This window comes from Pinus tabuliformis, chromosome 4_1 (assembly GCF_031772625.1).
Source record: "Pinus tabuliformis cultivar Carrire ecotype Pingquan chromosome 4_1, CPIR1, whole genome shotgun sequence".
NCBI classification, from domain to species: Eukaryota; Viridiplantae; Streptophyta; class Pinopsida; order Pinales; family Pinaceae; genus Pinus; species Pinus tabuliformis.
The window spans coordinates 199,537,301-199,557,202 of record NC_142303.1 but is presented as its reverse complement, the minus strand read 5'-3'; positions in this window follow the sequence as shown (position 1 = coordinate 199,557,202).

The following is a 19,902-nucleotide window of genomic DNA, read 5'->3' as shown; positions in this document are numbered from 1 at the left end:
CAAAAGATGCCTTTCGGACTCATAAATGCAGGAGCGACATTTCAAAGAGCTATGGATACAGCCTTTAGAGGGTTAATTAACCGAACAGTAGTTGTCTACCTCGATGACATTACTGTATATTCTAAAAAGAGATATAATCACTTGCATGATTTAAATCAGATTTTTCAACGATGCAAAACATATGGTATTTCTCTTAATCCGAAAAAGTCTTTCTTCGCTCTCAACCAAGGCAAGCTCTTAGGGTTTATTGTATCTAAGGATGGCATTTATGTAGATCCTGAGCGAATTAAAGAAATTTCTGAAATTCCTTTTCCACACAATAAAAAATCGATGCAGTCGTTTTTAGGACAAATTAATTTCGTTAAGCGATTTGTTCCAGATTTTTCACAGATTGTACTACCACTGCAAAAGATGATTAAAAAGAATTCAATCTTCAGATGGGGACTAGAAGAAAAGCAAGCTTTTCATGATATTAAGCAATCCATAATCAATGTCCCAGCCCTAAATACTCCAAATCTTGCTAATCATTTTACATTATATACTATTGCTTCCGACTTATCTTACGCAGCAGTACTAACTCAGTTGAATGATGACAATTTGGAAGCACCCATTTCGTTTTTCAGTTCTAACTTTCAAGGCGCCGAATTGAATTATTCCGAAATTGAGAAACAAGCTTTTGCTGTCTTTAAAGCAGTCAAACATTATCGACCCTTTCTTCTTAAAACCCATACTAAAGTAATAGTTCCTTTCTCCGCAGTTAGGCAACTATTAATTCAAAAGGAATTGGGAGAAAAGAGGGCAAATTGGGTCGCAGCCCTCCAAGAATATGATCTAGAAATAAAGCCAGCAAAATTTGTTAAAGGTCAAGGTTTTTGCAGGATCTTAGCAGGAGCATCAAACATTCCTGAATCAGGTGATACAGAGCAAAACCAAGAAGTCAATCAGCTAAGTATACCGGATTCCGAATCTCAATATTCAGATTTAATCTTTTATTTAAAGAATGGTTATGCACCTACCAATTTGTCCTACAAGAATAAAAGAGCCATTAGATTGAAAGCTAAGAGTTTTTCTCTTATTAATGATGTGCTCTTCAGGAGAAACTATGATTCTGTATTACTAAGATGCCTTGAGAAACCTGAAGCTCAAAAGGTTTTGCAGGAGCTACACGATGGACCGGCAGGAGGACATTTTGGAGCTGATACTACAGCTCATAAAGTAATTCATGCCGGATATTACTGGCCTACCTTGTTTAAGGATGCTCATGAATATGTAAGGAAATGCATTAAGTGCCAAACTGCCAGTGGAAGACAACAAAAGCCAGCTTTCCCTTTACAACCAATCAACATTGAACAACCTTTTGAACAATGGGGATTGGACATCATTGGAGAAATAAATCCTTCATCTTCCAAGCAACACAAGTATATCCTTACAGCAACTGATTACTTTACAAAGTGGGTAGAAGCAGTTCCATTAAAGACAACAAACTCGGAAGCAATCATCGAATTTATAGATCAGTTCATCGTAACCAGGTTTGGTGTCCCAAACGCTCTTGTCTTTGATAATGCTTCTTACTTCTCAGGCAATGCAATGATTGATTTCGCTATCAAAAGAGGATTCAAATTAAAGTATTCTGCCAACTATTACCCCCAGGGTAACGGCCTAGCAGAATCAACTAATAAAAATCTAATCAAAATCATTAAGCGAACAATTGAAGAGAATCATAAGAACTGGCATAAATCCTTGGTATTTGCATTATGGGCCGATAGAATTACACAGAAAGCTTCCATAGGGACCTCTCCGTTTAATCTTGTTTATGGAAAAGAAGCAGTCGTACCAACCAATCTTCTTCTCCCATCTTTAGCCCTAGTGCAATTTATAGACGAAACTCCCTCTTCTTCTATACAGTTTAGACATGATCAAATACTCAAACTTGAAGAAGAAAGGGATAAAGCCAAGGTTACACATGCAAGACATCAGCAAGTCATTAAAGCAGCCTTCGATCTAGCCTCATCCAGCCCTAGACAATTTGAAGTCGGAGATCTAGTCCTGAAATGGGACAAAGCCCATGAAGATAAAGGTAAACATTCCAAATTCCAAAAACTGTGGCTAGGACCATTTCAGATCTGTGAAAAAGTAGGCCATTCCACATTCATACTTCAAAATCTATCAGGGGTGAGAGATTCTCTCCCTGTCAATGGCCTAATTCTGAAGAAATTCTTTAACTGAGGAGGTAACCCCTTCTCTTCGTAGCTTATTAGTTTTTCCTAGTTTGTAGGATTTGTAGGAATAAGAATGTGGGACATTCCCATTGACCTTTCGCTGTAAACAAAAGCTGTCTCGCCATAATAATATTAATATTTACTTTTTAAAAATAGCATCCTGAACCGAGAGAGATCATTTCTAGGAAATTAGATATCTTTTTATTCTGAGCATTACAGACTCACCTTTGTAAACTTCACTCTGAACGAAGTTCTTTGAATCATCTTGAGTGGTTGAAATTAGTCCCCAAAGGTTATCTATACGAAAATAGGAGCTAATTCATCTTCAGCATCTTCAACTCTTAAACCTGTCATCCATTTATTCTTAATAAGATAATTGTTCATTCCATTCACCAACAGTTTTTGATTACTCAGAGTGTAATTCTAAAATATAAAAGATTAAAGATAAGAGGTCTTATCACAAGCCTGCTTACCATGTTCATAGGAAAATAATTTAACTGACATTACCAAAACTGCATACCAAACAGGGTAATGGCTTGAAATCTCAAGACAAGGGGTCTCATCACGAGCCAGCTTGTTCAGTTTAAATTACTACCCGTGAATGGCATTGTCATCCATCTGGCCACCAAACCAGGACAATGGCTTTTATCTTAAGAAAAAAGAAATTGAAATTCAAAAAATACGAGAATATCTTTTGAATTCATTCTGTTTAGTCACACTCTAAGGTGAATGGAACAATGGACAACAACATGGTTAAAAGGTAACCCTGCCGAGACTATGAATGTTTGCTGGCAGCAGAGGCTCTACCTGTGACAGAGGAGTTTATTTTAAAAGCTGATATGGAAAAGTTTTCTATTTTTAATTTTACAAACCAATAAGGACTTATTTTAATACTCGAAGTGCATTTATAAAAAGAGGAAGTTAAATGAAGAAACCTGTTTTATTTAGAATCAATAGATATCTAGTTATATTAGAAATTTCCTTTCTTTTATAAAGATTCTATTTGAGAAAGTGTAAGTATAATTGTTAATTCAGAGATAACTGGTTCTGCCAGCGAATCGCCAATTGTTGTGCCCTACAACAACCCCCCATTTCATAACATTTTTATCACAAACAATTTACATATGAAATGGGTCCCTTTTAAAATTTTTAATTGGCATTAATAAACTTGTTCAAATAAGGTATGATAATCAAATGAATTTATCCAAAAAACCCTTGTTGAACAAATGATAAGCAATTTTTGGTTAAGTCCAAAAAAGTAATCGCAAGTTCGGTTGCCATCTTGGTTTTTCCCGATGCGATATCGCTATCGGCCATCGGCAATAGCCAATGCACACACACAAAAGGGTACATACCTTTTCCCCGATGCGACGCGATATCGGCAATCGGCTATCGGCACAGCACTATGTCTTGTGAAAAATGTTTTAACACTCCGGCCCGATGCGATATCGCATATCGGCAATCGGTACAATTCTACGCATTTTCATAAGACGTTTATAGCCTTTCCCCGATGCGATATCGCTATCGGCATTCGCTAAAAGCAATTGATACACATTCAGGGGTTATGTTCGCGCGCCGAATGCGATATCGCAATCGGCGTTCGCTAAAGAACTTTCCCAAGTGATAACGCCACACACACACTTCCGATGCGATATGATGACGCTTAATGATGACCTCAGTTCCAAAAGGTGATTATTTCAAAGCATTAAAGTTATATTTAAAATCGATTTGACAAAATCACAGATTTCAAAATGCCGTTAAGTAAAGGGATAAGGTAATGCATGCGTATTTAAAGCTTTGCCCCTTCGAATTAACGAGCAATTACGATTAGACCTTTGAAAAAATCTATTACACGCTTTAAGGGGTCATTCGGTTTAATAACTTAAGTAATGGTCATTTATGAAGCTGCAGGCCGTAAAATCACCATCATTGCATCTACGGTGCCTTCTCAAATCATTAGATCCGCAGCCTCTTTTAGGAATAATCTCGCCACGCTTCAAATTATATATTTATCCCGTTATGGATTGTCATTGTTATTTCTTTGTTACGATTTCTCTTGCACTTGTGTAGAATTCGACTACCGAGAGAAGTCTGAATATGATGGGAAAGAAGCTCAAGAAGGTGGCAGGTTCTACTGCGACACCTGCCTCAGGCCAAGCTGCTACAGCTTCAAGGAAAGGCTTAATCTCAGATACTACATGCACTGGTCTTACTGGTACTACATGGCAAGGGACATACAATTTGCTAGAAGGAGAACAACCAGAAGCGACAGTAATGGAGGCAAGTGCGGATGAACTAAGAAAGTCTGAGGCAACTCTTAAAGATTTGGCTGATTCTTTTCTGCACAGAATAGCAGCCAGGGAACAAGTCTTGCCTTATACTGATGTGGTACGTTGGGCAATTGAAGAAATTCCTCTCACTAATAGAACCTTCGTTTCTAAGGATGGAAGGATTTTCGGCTCCTTCAAGCCTGACGACTTGAGACGAATGTATCATTTGCCCAATCCCGAGCAAGTTTATAACAGAGCATTTGTGGAGAAATTCGCCAGAGAGAATGAATCACCAGCCGAACCTCTCCGAGATTGGAGGCAAAATCCAGCAAAACACAAGCAGGATATGTCGGGTAAGTACTCCAATGCCTCTCTGGCTTCACCTTACTGCTATGCTGGAATTATGATGTGTAGATTGTGGGGATTTCATGATTCTGCAAATATCCATGTTGATATGGTTCCCTTAATGGAAGCGGCCGTTAATAGTATAATCATGGATTGGGCCACTATCCTGTCTGATAAGTTGGTCTTAGCTATTCGTGAGTTTAGGGCCAAAACCAGAGTCACTGAGAGAAAAATCCCACCTTTTTATTACTCTGCATACATTATGGATGCCCTTTGTTTTAATTCTGAGTTTCCTGTCCTTGGTTGGAGATGGACAACCCATGACCCAACACCTATTCATTTGTATCATCGTAAATTGTGGAAACCTTCTCACAAAGACCATTTGTACCAAATTTGCAATGGTTTTATGGTTCCCGTTCACTATTCTATTTTTGACAGACCTATCCCTAGGATTTCCTATGAAGCCTCTTTTGACCTACCAGCCGTAGCCCATTGGTTCGGCGAAGAATGTTTTTCTTATATCAGAGTTTTTGGAAGCAAGGCCAGGCCACATGTTCTCCCCTTATACATGCCAGACAAATTGCTAGCCCGGGAAATCTCTTATCAGATAATGTCTGAAGGTGTTACCCAAACTCTCAAAGAAGAGAAGAAGAGAGGATGGCCATCTTTTCCTTTAAGAATTGGAGTTTATACGCTGCTAAATTATAAGCATGCAGAAAAGGAAGCAACAAAACTCCAAATGCTATCTCTAGTTTCTATTCCCAACAGACTCTATGACCCGAAAAAGACTGCTTTCATTGCCTTGGAACAGGCTAAGCTGACAAAGGTTGTTCACCAAGAAGACCAGTTTGACGACCTGTTCATGGGTGCTGATTCAATAAGCCAAGTCAAACAACTTGCTGCGATGAGATATGAAGATATCGAATTAACTAAATTTAATAAACTTAGAAAGCAAAGGTTGCAAACTTTGCCTCTAAAGTTATTATCTACAACCCCAACTTCATCCTCAAGTGAGCCTGATCAGCCAGAAATAAATTCACCTCCCGTTACAATTAGAGAACAGGAGGAAAGTCAAAGAAAGCTGCAGGAAGAAAGTCATAGAAGAGAACAAATAAAAAGGCAGCAAAAAGCACAAATTGAGCAAGAAGAGCAAAGAAGACAAAGGGAGATAGAAGAACAGAGACAAAGAGAAATAGAAGAACAGAGGAAACGAGAGGAAGAAGAAAAAATAAGGAAAGAACTGGAAGATAGGCAGAAAAAGGAATTGGAAGAACAGCAACGGAGAGTACAAGAGGAGCAACAGCGGGAGGCAAACGAAGAACAGCAGAGAATTGAAAAAGAAAAAGAACAGAATAAGCAAATCTCTGTTGATACCGAATTGATTAAGGAATGGAACCAATTTGATTCCATTATAAGTGGTAAAGAAGCCTCCAAAGACTCAGATGCCTTAAAGACTCCCGATACTACTGTTTCTCCGGTTCTTGAAGGAACCAGCGGCCCACCCACATTACAGAACGTAGAAGAAGTTACTCAGAATCCATCTGATCAAGTTGATCTTCAGGTAGAGGAAATTCCTCCTCTAGACATTTTCTACAGCCCTAAGCATAAAGCCGTTGTAAGACGCTCAAGGAAGAGGCGAAGGCTTGATCAACCTTCTGTTTCAAATGAGCAAACAGTCACGGGCAATGTCGTCTGGAAGGGAGAATTAAGTCCCTCTGAAGATTTAACAAAGCTGTCGCAATTTGCGGGAGCTTATTCAGCAGCAACCATTGACAAAGCATCCGAAGTGAGTCTTCTCTTGAAGACTAAAGAGCATGAGGTATATGCATTGCAAGCAGAAGTGATAGAGGCAAAGAATAAGGCGACACAGGCAGAAGAACAATTGCTGGCTCAACAACAAGAGAATCATTTGTTAACCCAGCAAATTGAAAAACTAAGGATAGACCAAAGTGACATTAAAGCACGTGAATTGGCAGAGGCATTATCACAGTTGGAGGCATCAAATGAGCTGTTAATGAAATCTAAAGAGGATCAAATAGTTCAGCTCTCAGCACAGCTTGAAGGTATCAAAGGTGCCAAGAGTATTGAAGATTTCAGAGCAGAGGCAACTCTGATAAATGGCGCTTTGATATCTCAGATCAGACTTTTGTGCCAACAGCTAGTTGAAGCTGAGTCACTTTGTGATATATCTACAGCAGTATGTGGGCAAATCGAGAAAGCCAGGACTAACTTGGATCAGGCCGAAGATGAAATAATAGAATATATTGAATGGCAAGATACTCCAGAAGGGCAAGCTGCTAATTTAGCCCGAATCAGTGAAACATACAAGAACATACTTTTCATGGAATGGGAAACACAGGTAATGAAGGCAGAGAGGGCAGCATCCAGGTGCAAAACAATTTCCAAAAACATGATCAATATAGTCAATGATACATTGTATCTGGCTAACATGATTTCACAATGCACACCTGGAAACATAACAACCGCGAATATGCTGGAGCACAAGAATTATCTTAAGCTGGAAGAACAAGGGCGGTTAATCGCTGGAGTGAATACCTTGACCTCCGATGCATACTGGCTTTTCCTGATTAAACCACATTCTCAAAGGTCGGCTCTTAACTGCCTAACCGACGCTCTCCGATACCTGATCGCCGATTTCCAAGATGCCACATATGATGCACAGCTGACTTCTCGCCTCAATACTCCACCAGAAGTAGAGCCAATGCTGGCGATATGTCAGCGAAAGAGTAAAGGCAAAGAGACAGTTGACTGAAGCATCGTCGCCGACTGCCGAATCACCCAAATGCAAAATGATATTTGTTGATGCCGATTTCTTAGTTTTCAGTTTTTAGATATTTAGTAGTTAGATTAGCATATTATTTATAGACCCTTTCATTGTTTTGGAAAGGGTCGTAAAATTTTGTAAAAGACTAAAAGGCTGAAGTTTGCACTATTGTGCTTCAGTCTATATTCTTTTTTGAAACTCGACCACTGGTCCTTAATTTTACTTGGAATGCTGTTTAAGTAAATTGTGCACTATTGTCGTTTGCTTGGAATGCTTTCTGGTTGGAAGGAAGGACTGCGACATAGCGATTAATATATTGGATTGATCAAACAGCTTGCATGGTACTATTATCTGTATCTGTTCTCTTTTCAGTTATATGAATTGTTGTGTTATTACTTTGCTATTATTGAATACATGTATGTAATACAACAACAAGTCTGCATTTCATATCACTATTGAATGTTTTGTGATTTGTTATCTTTCACTCATGTATGTATCAATGATATAAATGACTGAGTGCAGTAATTCGCTATTATAGCTCTGCGTAACTACTTACGCAGAGCAATCTCAAATGATTAAACATCTATGCTTGTTGTTAGTGTCATCTATATGCCTGTCATTAAGCATAGTTTATCAAACGCTGTACTGTCTGAATTGATAAGTCCCGGGATTAGCTTATAGTTTTTGTATTTCTTTTATAGTTTAGTTATTTGTTTATTATCATTTCATATCTTAAATCATCCATCCATCCCGTTCACTTATAATCTTTGGGAAACTGGTCCTGTTATCCCCAGTCGGAGCCACTATTCCAAACGGAAAAGGAGCTGCACTAAGTTCCGGACCGGGTGGTTTCCCCGATGTTGTTGCAACGAATTTCGGGGCCTCAACACGTCGTCACAAAAAATTTATGAAAAAAATAGCTGATTTTAAATCAGCGATATCTCCCTCATCTGGACTCCGATTCGACTGATTTTTTTTTTTGAATTTGGGCATTTTTCATAAAAAATCCAGATCTGCAATTAGATTTTGCATATTTTTCCCCAAAACGTATATATCTATGCCACAAACTCGCTGCCCCGACACCAATGATTTTTAGATCAGCGATATCTCCTTCATCCGGACTCCGATTCGGCTGATTTTTTTTTTTGAAATCGGGTATTTTTTCACAAAGAATCCAGATATACAATTAGATTTTGTATATTTTTCCCCAAAACATATATATTTTATCTTCAAACTTGCCACCCTAGAAAGTTCCTAGAAAAAATAAAAAAATTCTCCACTTTTGCCTAAGAAAGTGTTGTGATACCACTTGTTATGGATCTGATCTAAAAATATAAGACAATGCAAATAAACCCAAGAAATAATAAGATATAAATAGATAGAAATGCTTCTTTATTAGTATCAAAACCCTTAAGGTAGGGCAACACCATACATTCACTCCTTAAGGAAGGAGAACACTTCACAAGCCATATGCATGTTCATATAATAATCCTTGACACCCCTCAATGTGGAGTCTCTAGCCTATATATAGGCCTCATACATACAATACCATGGATAATTACCATGGTTCCCTCAATACTGTCTATCTAATACCATGGGCCCATTACATTATTACTAACTACTTGTGGTCCCTTACATGATACGGGTTAGCCACCTTATTTATTACTATGGCCCATCCCATTATTACATTATTCCCTTGGGTACCTCCCTTTGTACCCCATATTATCCCCCCTAGGTATATAACAGTAAATCTAGATCTATTCAAGTTATAAATTTTATTATTTACCACACTTCATATATATATATATATATATATATATATATATATATATATATATATATATTTTTGGCTCACCCAAGAGGATTTGAATGTTGAATTTCATGTTTTATACCATACTTCATAACGAGCTTAAGAAATTTAAACTACATTTTGGGATAAAATAAATCAAAATCATTAATTAATAATTAATAAAATATATCTCTCATTTCTCAATTTCTTCATAAAATAAAATGCCTCAACCCAAGTATATGGGTTGAAATATACAAGTAATAAAATGTTTTGGAAGAGATCCAAATAAGCAATAGATCCTAGAGAAACTAGAGGATAGTAATAGTCACATAAGTGTGATCAGTGGATTAAATAACACTTTAAAATGAACCATACCTTCAGCCATACCTTCATTTCTCTCCTTGAGTACCAAGAGTGCAGGAGGGTACACACATTCGTGACTATTTCCATTGAATATGTTTACTCCCAGGATCCACAATAGAACTGATCACTTATTTCCCTTTGGGCCACCAAGAAGCCTAAGTAGGAGAGTGGAAAGAGAATTGAACCTCCCTTCAAAGAATTTAAGGTATTCACCTCTCAAATAGAAAAGGTGCTTTAACCACAAGACTCCACAAAAACTTATTGACCTCTCAAATAGAAACGGTGCTTTAATGAGGGGACTCCACCAATTGAACTAACACTTCGCTACTATGAATGCACTTAATTCACATAGAATTCCCTTTTATAGGAAAATATGTCTCCTAAACCACTAATACAATACCATGGGTTAAATAAAATAAGTTGCTAAATACAAGTGGTAATAATAACTCATAACTAACTTTCAATTAATTTAGTTTTAAGTAGGGAGGAAGTGGTGGGGGTTTTCTAGACAATGAGAAAATAATTAATTTGTTTAACATGTGTAGTCAAATATGTCAAAGAGGAATACCCCTCTCTCTTGTACTTTATAAGCTAAGAAATTGATATCTCTACACATGTAAGGATCAAGGGTAAAAGTGATAAAAAAGTAAATACCCTACTGATTAAATTTTGAATTATGTACCACCATAGATGCATCATAATAAGGATAACATGAAAAAAATATTATGAACCAACATTTATGAAATGACATTATTTAAATATGTTTTATATTTTAATGTTCATATTTTCAGGAGAAATCGCATAGAGAACAAGGGTTGAAGCTTTTCAAACCTAGATCTAGTTTCATGACCATGATGAGGAGCAAGATCAAGTGACCAAAATATATAAAAATCTTAGAGATGCTAGGGTAAATTGATGAACCTAGATCAAGGTTTGAAAGGTGTCAACCCTTTTTTCTCTATGTGATTTCTTTATTAACATTATATGATGAATCACATAAGCACAAAATATGCTTTATATTTATTTAATTTTTTTAATCTAATTTTTTATTTAATTTTTAGTTGCCCCTTGTTTTGGAGAATTTGGTATCTATGAATAAATACTAATTCTCTAGATAAGTAGCCATATCTAGAACAATAGTTTAAAGCACTTTAGCCTTTTCCTATAAGCAATAGATAAGCCAAAGAGGATGAGAAGACCTACTTGTAGTTTCACTTTCCTCTTTTCTCCTTTGTATCGATCCTATCGCTCCTTCCCATAATTAACACGCTTGAGAAGTACCTATAAACATCAACAGAAGACAAAGAACCAATCAAAGCAAAAGATCTATTGATTACAAGTGAAAGGAATGAGATACATTCACATATATAAGCATCATATAACAAGATAATCATATGGGAAAAAGGTTCAAATACTTTATTGAATAGAAGGAATTACAACCATCAAGTCTAATTCGAAGTCACTCCTCCAACTTTGATCCCATCCACATCACATCAAAAGCACGACAAACTTGTAGCATAACAATACTCGTCTCAAAGTCAATTCTCATAGCAACATTATCTCCTTACAATTCAACATAGTCCAACCCCCGATCACTTAGATGAGTGCTCAATTTATAGGAATATGGAGGAGGTTATGTCATAAATGGGGGTATTGAATGGCCTTCCATACTTAGAATTAGTTCCATGGAGGAAGGGATGAGAGGATAAGAAGCATCTTAACTCATTCCTCATCCATTTTCGATCTCATAGGAGTTGATAAGTGAGGGAAAATTCTAGAAGAGTCCAATAGATAAGAATATTCCCCAAACCCTATGTCAATTTCTCTCAATCTCGCCAAGCGCATGTCAAAGAGGGCCTAAGTGCTCTGCAGAGCACCCTGGCATGGACTTAACTGCTCTGCAGCGCACCCTTACATGGGCCTACCTGTGCTGCTCCCTTTAGAGATCATTTCAGGATGTATTCAAGTCATGAAATTGTCTCGGAAGGAGGAATTCAAAAGGTTGACTTGTTTAGGGCATGTATCAACTGAAATTAGGATTTGATGAGCCCTAAAATACTAATCTAGATGATGATAGTTATATGCCCAAATGGATCTGTAACAGGATGAATTTTAATTGGATGACTTCTCTTAAACATGTTGGTGAGATGGAAATGAATTGGTAGCATTTACCCAAAACAAAGTGATGGATGGTATGATAGATCAATGGTATGATAACCATCAAGCTCATAGCCCGACCCAAATAGTCACAATGACGAAGTGAAAGTGTCATGTTCAAGAGAGACTTGTTACCATAAAGTGTTTTATCCTTTTCTCGCATTTTCCCCTGTCATTGCTGACCAACACCTCTTTATTTTTTATCAATATTGAGGAAGATAACATATGATTGTTGTATAATTCCACCCTTCAGGTGAATCCATTGGTATCTGATGTTTTAACAAGTCTAGCGAAGGTGAAACTTGGTTTTGTCTAGATGGACAAGTTTGTCGCTATTTGATGTTTTAACAAGTTTAATGACAAAGATAACTCAGTCCTTTTCATGTTTAGAGAGTTTGAAAAGGGACAAAAGAAAAATCCACAAGTTCTTTTTCGTAGATTTGTCTCTCAAGTCCAAAAAAGCATAAAACAATATGAGAGAGAACCTATTGACCATGTTCGGTCAACGTATTCCTTTTTTCGTAAATAATCTATCTCGGCTCGAAAAAGAGTTAAATTTATATTGAGTAGATGTTGTTTCCAATCCTTTAACGAGCCAAAAAGGACAAGCGCTCGTCAATATTTTCATATTTCGAGAGTCTGAAAAGAGCTTAAAGAAGACTCCACTTTGAGGAACCAGTGGTTTCTAGGATAGCAACTCATTCTGGTGATGTTGGAACTTCTCAAAACATGTTGATTTATGTGGAGAGGCTGGCTAATAAGACCACACATTGCAATTGTTCCTCAAAAATGGTAAAACAACCAAGTGAAAGTGTATGATCGGCCAAGAAGATAGCGACGATGGAAAGAGAATAACTAAGGCTCATTTGAAGGAAGAGGCTGATAGAATGGAAATCACAAGGGTTGAAATGGAGATGGATTCATTTTTACAGAAGCTTGAACCACAAGGAACTATGCTTGGATTCAGTTTCATGTTTACACAAGCTTGAAATGAAAAACTATGCTTGGATTCAGTTTCATTTTTACACAAGCTTGAAATGAAAAACTATGCTTGGATTCAGTTTACATGCCCCAAGCATGATGACTCAATTCTAGGTGCATGCCCTCCAAGCTTCATTGCATTCACATAAGTAGACTACTCGTGGCTATGAGGTGGATGGAATGAAGGTTCATTTACGAGATCAAGTGAAAGACTCGACTGGGATTTTACAATATCTAATCAAAGACTGGAATTGGAACTTTGCTCTAGGGGATCTTGTTTCATTTTTTAATGAGCTTGACACAAGACAAGGAACTCTGCTGAGATTCCTTGTTTCAGTTTTTAATGAGCTTGATGCAAGACAAGGAACTATGCTCTGGGACCTGTTTAATTTTTTTAATGAGGTTGACATAGTAAAAGAACTATCCTCATATTCCTTGTTTCATTTTTTAATGAGCTTGACACAAGACAAGGAACTATGCTCATACCCTTTGTTTCATTTTTTAACGAGGTTGACACAAGACAAGGAACTATCCTCATATTGCTTGTTTCATTTTTTAACGAGCTTGAAACAAGACAAGGAATTATGCTCATATCCTTTGTTTCATTTTTTAAGGAGGTTGACACAAGACCAAGAGATATTCTCATATACCCATTTCATTTTTTTAATGAGGTTAACATAGTAAAAGAACTATCCTCATATACTTGTTTCATTTTTTTAACGAGGTTGACACAATAAAATAACAATCATCATCCCTTGTTTCACGACTCATATTTGGACTAGGTTTGAAATGAAAGCTGGTTAATGGTGACAATTCTGCCTTCATGTGGGAAACACATCACTTAAAAGAGTGTTGAAACAATAGCTCCCATGTCATAAACATAGTCGCGCCCAAGAAGTAAATTGTAATCGAAAGGGCCTGGGGTTACCATCACATTGAGATAAGCAATATTATATCACAAGGTAATAGGCAGCTGAGGGAGGATCCCTAATGGTTGATTGGTTCCTCTGTTAAAAGCCAACAGATTCGGGGTAAGAGGCACAAGCGACAGTGATCCAAGCACTTGCCAAGCAGCTGAGGAAAGGATACTCACAGATTCACCTTTATCTATATTAGTGCCAGATACAATCATATTACAAACCTGTACTATGATCTGGAAAGGCACATAAGAAAGAAGACGGAATCCTGCGAGTTGATTCCAATCAAAGGAAGTGACTAGACTACTTGGAGGGGGTACCGTAAGAACGAGAGAATTATCCCCTTAAGTTATGAGAATGGGAGGATTTTCCTCCTTTCTTGATGAAACAGGAGGATTGCCCCCAAGCCCATTAGAATCTGAAGAAACAAAAATAACCTCAGTGGTATCATATTCAATCTCTTCGAGAAAGGTATGATTAACTGAAGGTGAAATCAGGTCAACTGTTTCCTCGACCTGTGATCTGTTATGTATATACTTATGGCATTCACATTCAGAGAGAGTGGGTTTAACCGATGGTTGATTTGGGTCAGTCACTTTGTCAACTATTGAAGGATTAAGCAATAGTCTCCTATAACCATGTGGAAGTCATTGCGGTGAACCAGGCTATTATCCAACACATTTTTGGCTTCATCCAAATAGGGACAAATGTGAATGGTGTGATTCCCTTCACATAACCTACATGGAAACTTAACTTTACCCTTCTTTCCGTGAACTTTACCACCACTAGTTGATAGTGTGTCACCAGCATGATCTTGAGAAGTTCATGACATAGGATGATGTGAATGGGAAGACCATTCTTCTAAGATATGAGGAATACCAAAAAAATTTCCAAGAAAATGGTCTCCCGCACAAAGTTTGCATGGATATCGAACTTTGTGATGCTTGATGGATGGTTTCTCATCAGATGTTGCATTCAAAGAAATGGTTTCTTGGTTGCCCCTCTGTTGAACTTGCTTCTTCTTCTTCTTCTTCCCTTTCTTCTTCTTCTTAGCCACCTGGTTACTAGTATCAATACTTTCACTAGTCGATGAGGAAGAAGTGGAGGAAGAAAAAACCAAGGAAGAAGGAAAAGGGTAAACTTAAGGATCAACTGGAGGTTTATTTTGTCCAGTTGGAGCAGTACTTGATTGTGGAGAAATCATGACATTTTGAATGAAGGAGGTTGAAAACAACCATACTTGCAAGCTAATGGTAAAAATAATGTAAACATTGAAACGGGAACTATAAACTCAAAACGAGAACTCTGCCCAAAAAACCCCGAAAAAACATGAAAAACAATGCTAAAAATGAAAAGTGTGTATACTAGAATGATGGTTTTTTTTTTAGTGTCAATTTTGAACATGTTTTAAAAATGGCAGTGAGAACAATTTTTTTGTTGAAACAACAGCCTGAAAATGAAAAGTTCTAATAATGGAATGATGGATTTTTTTTTAGGGTCAATTTTCAACATTTTAAAAAAATGCCAGTAAAACCAAATTTTTATGTGCAAAAAAACACCCTCAAAACGAAAAGTGTTGATGTTGGAATAACATTTTTTTTTCCTGGTAAATTTTCAACATTTTGAAATAATGGTGTAAAAGATTTTGTTATGATTCCGAAAAACATTAAAATTTCAAAAAAATAATGAAAACATAAAATTAAAAATAAAAACAATGAAAAAAAACACAACAAAAATTTTAAAAAGATACCAAATCATAAATAAAATATATATTAAAAAATCATAAAAATGTAAAAAAAAACGATATTAACCTATAAAATATAAGAATTAAAAAAATTAAAAAAAAAAGATTAAAGAAATAAATAATAAGAAAAACATATTTTCAAAAAAATAACATTTTTTTTTAATGTGGTAAACCATAAAAAATTTGGGGAAAAAAATAAAATTTGAAAATACTATAAAATTAAGTAAAAATAGGAAAATTTTAAAAAGCATTAAGAAAAACTAAAAAAATTAAATTAAATTAAAAACAAACTAGATTAACAAAGAAAAATAACAAAAAAAGACGAAAAAAATTAAAGAACTACAAAAATTAACATTAAAAACATTTTCAAAAAACTCTAAAAAACAAAAATATGTTGAAATTAAAAATAAAATAAAAACCCGAAAAAACGATTAAAATTTAAAAAAATACATATTTTCAAATTAACCTCCGAGTGAACCGAGAAGTACGGGCATGCAATCTCCCCGAATGTCATGTTCGGTGTATCACAATGTACAAGGTGTTGGGCACCAAATTGGCCTATCATTTTCCTACATTTCCACTCCTCTTTTCATTTCTTTTGTATTCCTTCGCATATATTTACTATGTAAAACTCTGAGTTAATTCCCCTTTATCGTCTCTTGGGATATTTAATTAATTAAGTAGAGTCATGAGGGTTTTACCTATGTGAACCACTAAAACATTCTATGAACATAGATTATGGAGCGTAGGTGTTGACGTCACTGCATATCATAACAATTCTGTGATTCACAACAGTTGATCAACCACGATGAAACAACATAACTGATTTGCAGTTGTTCTCAACCCATTTTGGATCATTCTTGTTCTTGCTCTCTCGATGTTGGTGCTATGTTGAACTGATGTATATCTTTGGGCATATAGTTGCCTGGTTTTGGGGAGAGATGTTACTCCCCTTTGTACTGTATAAAATATGGGTCATTCCTGTATGAGGGGTTAGCCAGACTTTGCATTGTATTGTAACAACATTGTTCAGATTAATAAAATACAACCCTTTTTCTATTCTATCTTTCACTGTGAATAACACAACCCTGATCAAAGAGCTGGGACAGCTCTTCTAATCAGGTGTTGCATGTTTTCTTGTTATGTGTGTATTTTTCATTGTTGTGTTTATTTCTTGATTGTTGTTGCAGATTCTTTAGATCACTGTGAATACCTTTTTAAGTTCTATAGTTGAGTTTCTATTCATGTTTCAACAATGCTTTGATTTGGTAATCACAAACCCTTAGTCAATGACAGATTCTAACCTTGCCCTTGCATATACCTTGTTTGTTGCCTTGAAAAGAATACGCACTAGGATTGATACATTAATGTAGGAAAAGGGGTGAATAAATTGTTCATACCTGGACACCAACATTTTGGCGCCGTTCTCGGGGAGGCTAACAAGGTGCAAGACATGATCTATATCAACTAGAGGTTCAATCTCTCATCTTGGGGAGAGAACGAGCTTTCTCACTCTGCTCCAAGTCTTGAGTGTAGGTATTTCGTTTGTTTTGTGATTTAAATTTTTTCTTGTTTTATTAGGGCCAATCTTTGCCCTAGAGAGGGAGGAGTCCTCTGATGCCCTACTCTAGGCCCTGAGCTTAGATTTCCCTAGAATTTTTATTGTTTTGGTTTTGAGAAACCCAACCTCTCACCCTGGGGAGGGAGGGGTCCTTTGACGCCCTACTTCAGGACTTGAAGTGTTAGGTTTTATCGTGAGTGTGTTATTTTTCTTTTTCGAGTTTCTTGTCCTAGGGAGGGAGGAGTCCTTTAACACCCTTCTCCAGGCCCTGAACCCTAGGTTCATGTTTTGTTTTCTTTTTCTGTTAACTGTTCTCTTTTCCATGTGATCTCTTGTCCTGGGGAGGGAATGGTATTTTGATGCGCTACTCCATGTCTTGGGCAATGTGATTTGGTAGCAACATCTTTCATCACACCAACTTGTATGAACAGAGCCAAACAAAAGGGGCAGAGGGAGAGCCCTAAAGAAGGGAGGACAATATTTGGGAAGAAATACTTATATCCAACAAATCATTGCAAAAGTTGAATCAAAGGTGTCTTCCCATGCAGATGTGAGGCCAGGTACACGGAAAAGATCTGAGGGACAATCTACAGATCAACCAGTGCTTTCCACAACACCCCCTGCTGATTTGATACAACAGGCCCTTCCAACAGCCAGATAAATAAGCAACAGTACACTTGATAAAGGGGTACCGTTGCTTGTAACAGAAGAAGAAGAAGTTGCAAGTAAAACATCCGAGGAAACGGTCCATCCCAGTAGGGAAGAAGAAGTTTTAGAGAGGAGATCTGAAGGGTTTAGCCACTCTGACAGGGAGGAAGAAATTGTAGAGACACTTCCATCACTAAAGGATAGAGGGAGATTTTTTAAGGCAATTTGAACCCCTGTGATAAAATCCCTTCCTGTAGAGCTTGCTGAAATCCCCAGTGAGTATTGGAGGATACTCATGGCACCCACAACCTACTATTGACTTCCGAATTGGGGATCTTGGGACTAGCACACCGACAAATCCCATTCCTTTAAAAGCTTTACCGAATTCCCATGGGCTTACTTCAGATGTGGCAGCTAGAATTTAGCCGAGAAAATATTCATAAGTGATGGAAGAAATGACCTGCACATAAAGACCATAAAACAAATGGATTAAAGAAATTATGCAGGGCAGGAATACGCTTGCTCTAATACCATGTTAAACACAATGGGCAGTAAAGGAATATGAAAGATAAAACATGAGAGTACATATTTTATTAACAAACGATATACATTTATAGTACATTATGTGACCATCGGGTTCCACATCCCAAGGCCTTTTGGACTTCTTTAGTTTATTCCACTTCTGCACTAACCCATAGAGGATGAGTGCATCGGAACTTTGAAATCATTGAAACGGTCGTTCTCTGTATACACAGAGAAATGTGTTCAAACATGGGAAAAAAATAGCCAAACACAGTTTATCCAGACTTCAAATAATCATAAATGCATCCTATTCTCCTATCGGGTCCACCTTTGTAGTGATATCACATCTCCACCATTGATCTGAGAGGTCTTGATCCAACAGTTGAGATCCATTTCACGTGGCTCTTTCATATGAGAGTTAACCACCTGATAAGGGTGGTTTTCTCTCTCCTCAACCGAGACATGTGGCAGCCATCGTATGGGATTAGGCGGAGCCTAGCCCAAACCACTTTCCTCCTTTGGCCTCCTGAAATACTGCTTGTTTCCTTTGTATTAAATAAATACATTAAAAACGCCATTTAACTGATCTCAAATCTTATGAAATATCATTTATGATTTTATCGGGCCTGGTCTATCGTAGTGTTAGTCATAATCGGCCCCGCTCCTCTGCATAGTTCTAGGCCATTGTAAGCACTCCGTTGTTACCTGCTAATGCGATATGGCAGGGTAACCTGGGTCATCGATCTGCACACTTGATCGACAATCCTTGTTGACCCCGCTCATCACTATCGCAACATTCATGTGACTACCTCCGTTAGCCTCTGATAGCCATCGCCGATTGTGATTTTTCGATCAGATCTGGACGGTTGATCGGCCAGATTTGTCGATTCTTATGCATCCACTGTTCAAGCCGCTGATAACTCTGTTTTCGCTATTTTCTTATGTTTTTCGCCTCCCAATAGTGTTTTTAGATGTTTCTAAGGGTTCTTTGCATGTGATTGTTTTGATCTTTTGAAGGATTCTTGGATCCATTTTAGATCATTTTCATGATGCCTTTTTTCTCCTCTGTGTTTTTGCCTCTTCAAACTACCAAATTTGTTCTACAGAATGACTTTTATCTGGCCCACACGAATAGTAAATAGTATATGAACATTAGTGTAAAGAGATATGCATGTTATTTTCTCTTTCGGTCCCTTCTTTTGGTTTTTTTCCAGATGAGGTGTCATCGGCGGTGAAAAAAGGCTTTCAGAAAATTGGTGTTGCATGGAAATGTAAACTCAACCTTGGCACTGAATCCCAGATCAGTATAGTGAGGTTACAAGAATTCCTAAAACTCTTGGATTCTTAAGAAATTTTGATGAAATTTAAGCAAGACAACCTTTGTTAACTAGTACTTTGCATTTCCTGTAATAGGTAGGCAACCAAGGTTTTCCTTACACTCCATCTTAGTCACAAGATAATTTTCCAATTTCTGTTTTATCCCACCTTTAAGTTTATGTTTATTTCAATTTTTTTACCACCCGAATTTAACTTAGGGTTACATTCCAGTTCACACTATATATGTAAAAGAAATTGTAAACCATTCATTGGCATCTAGGGTT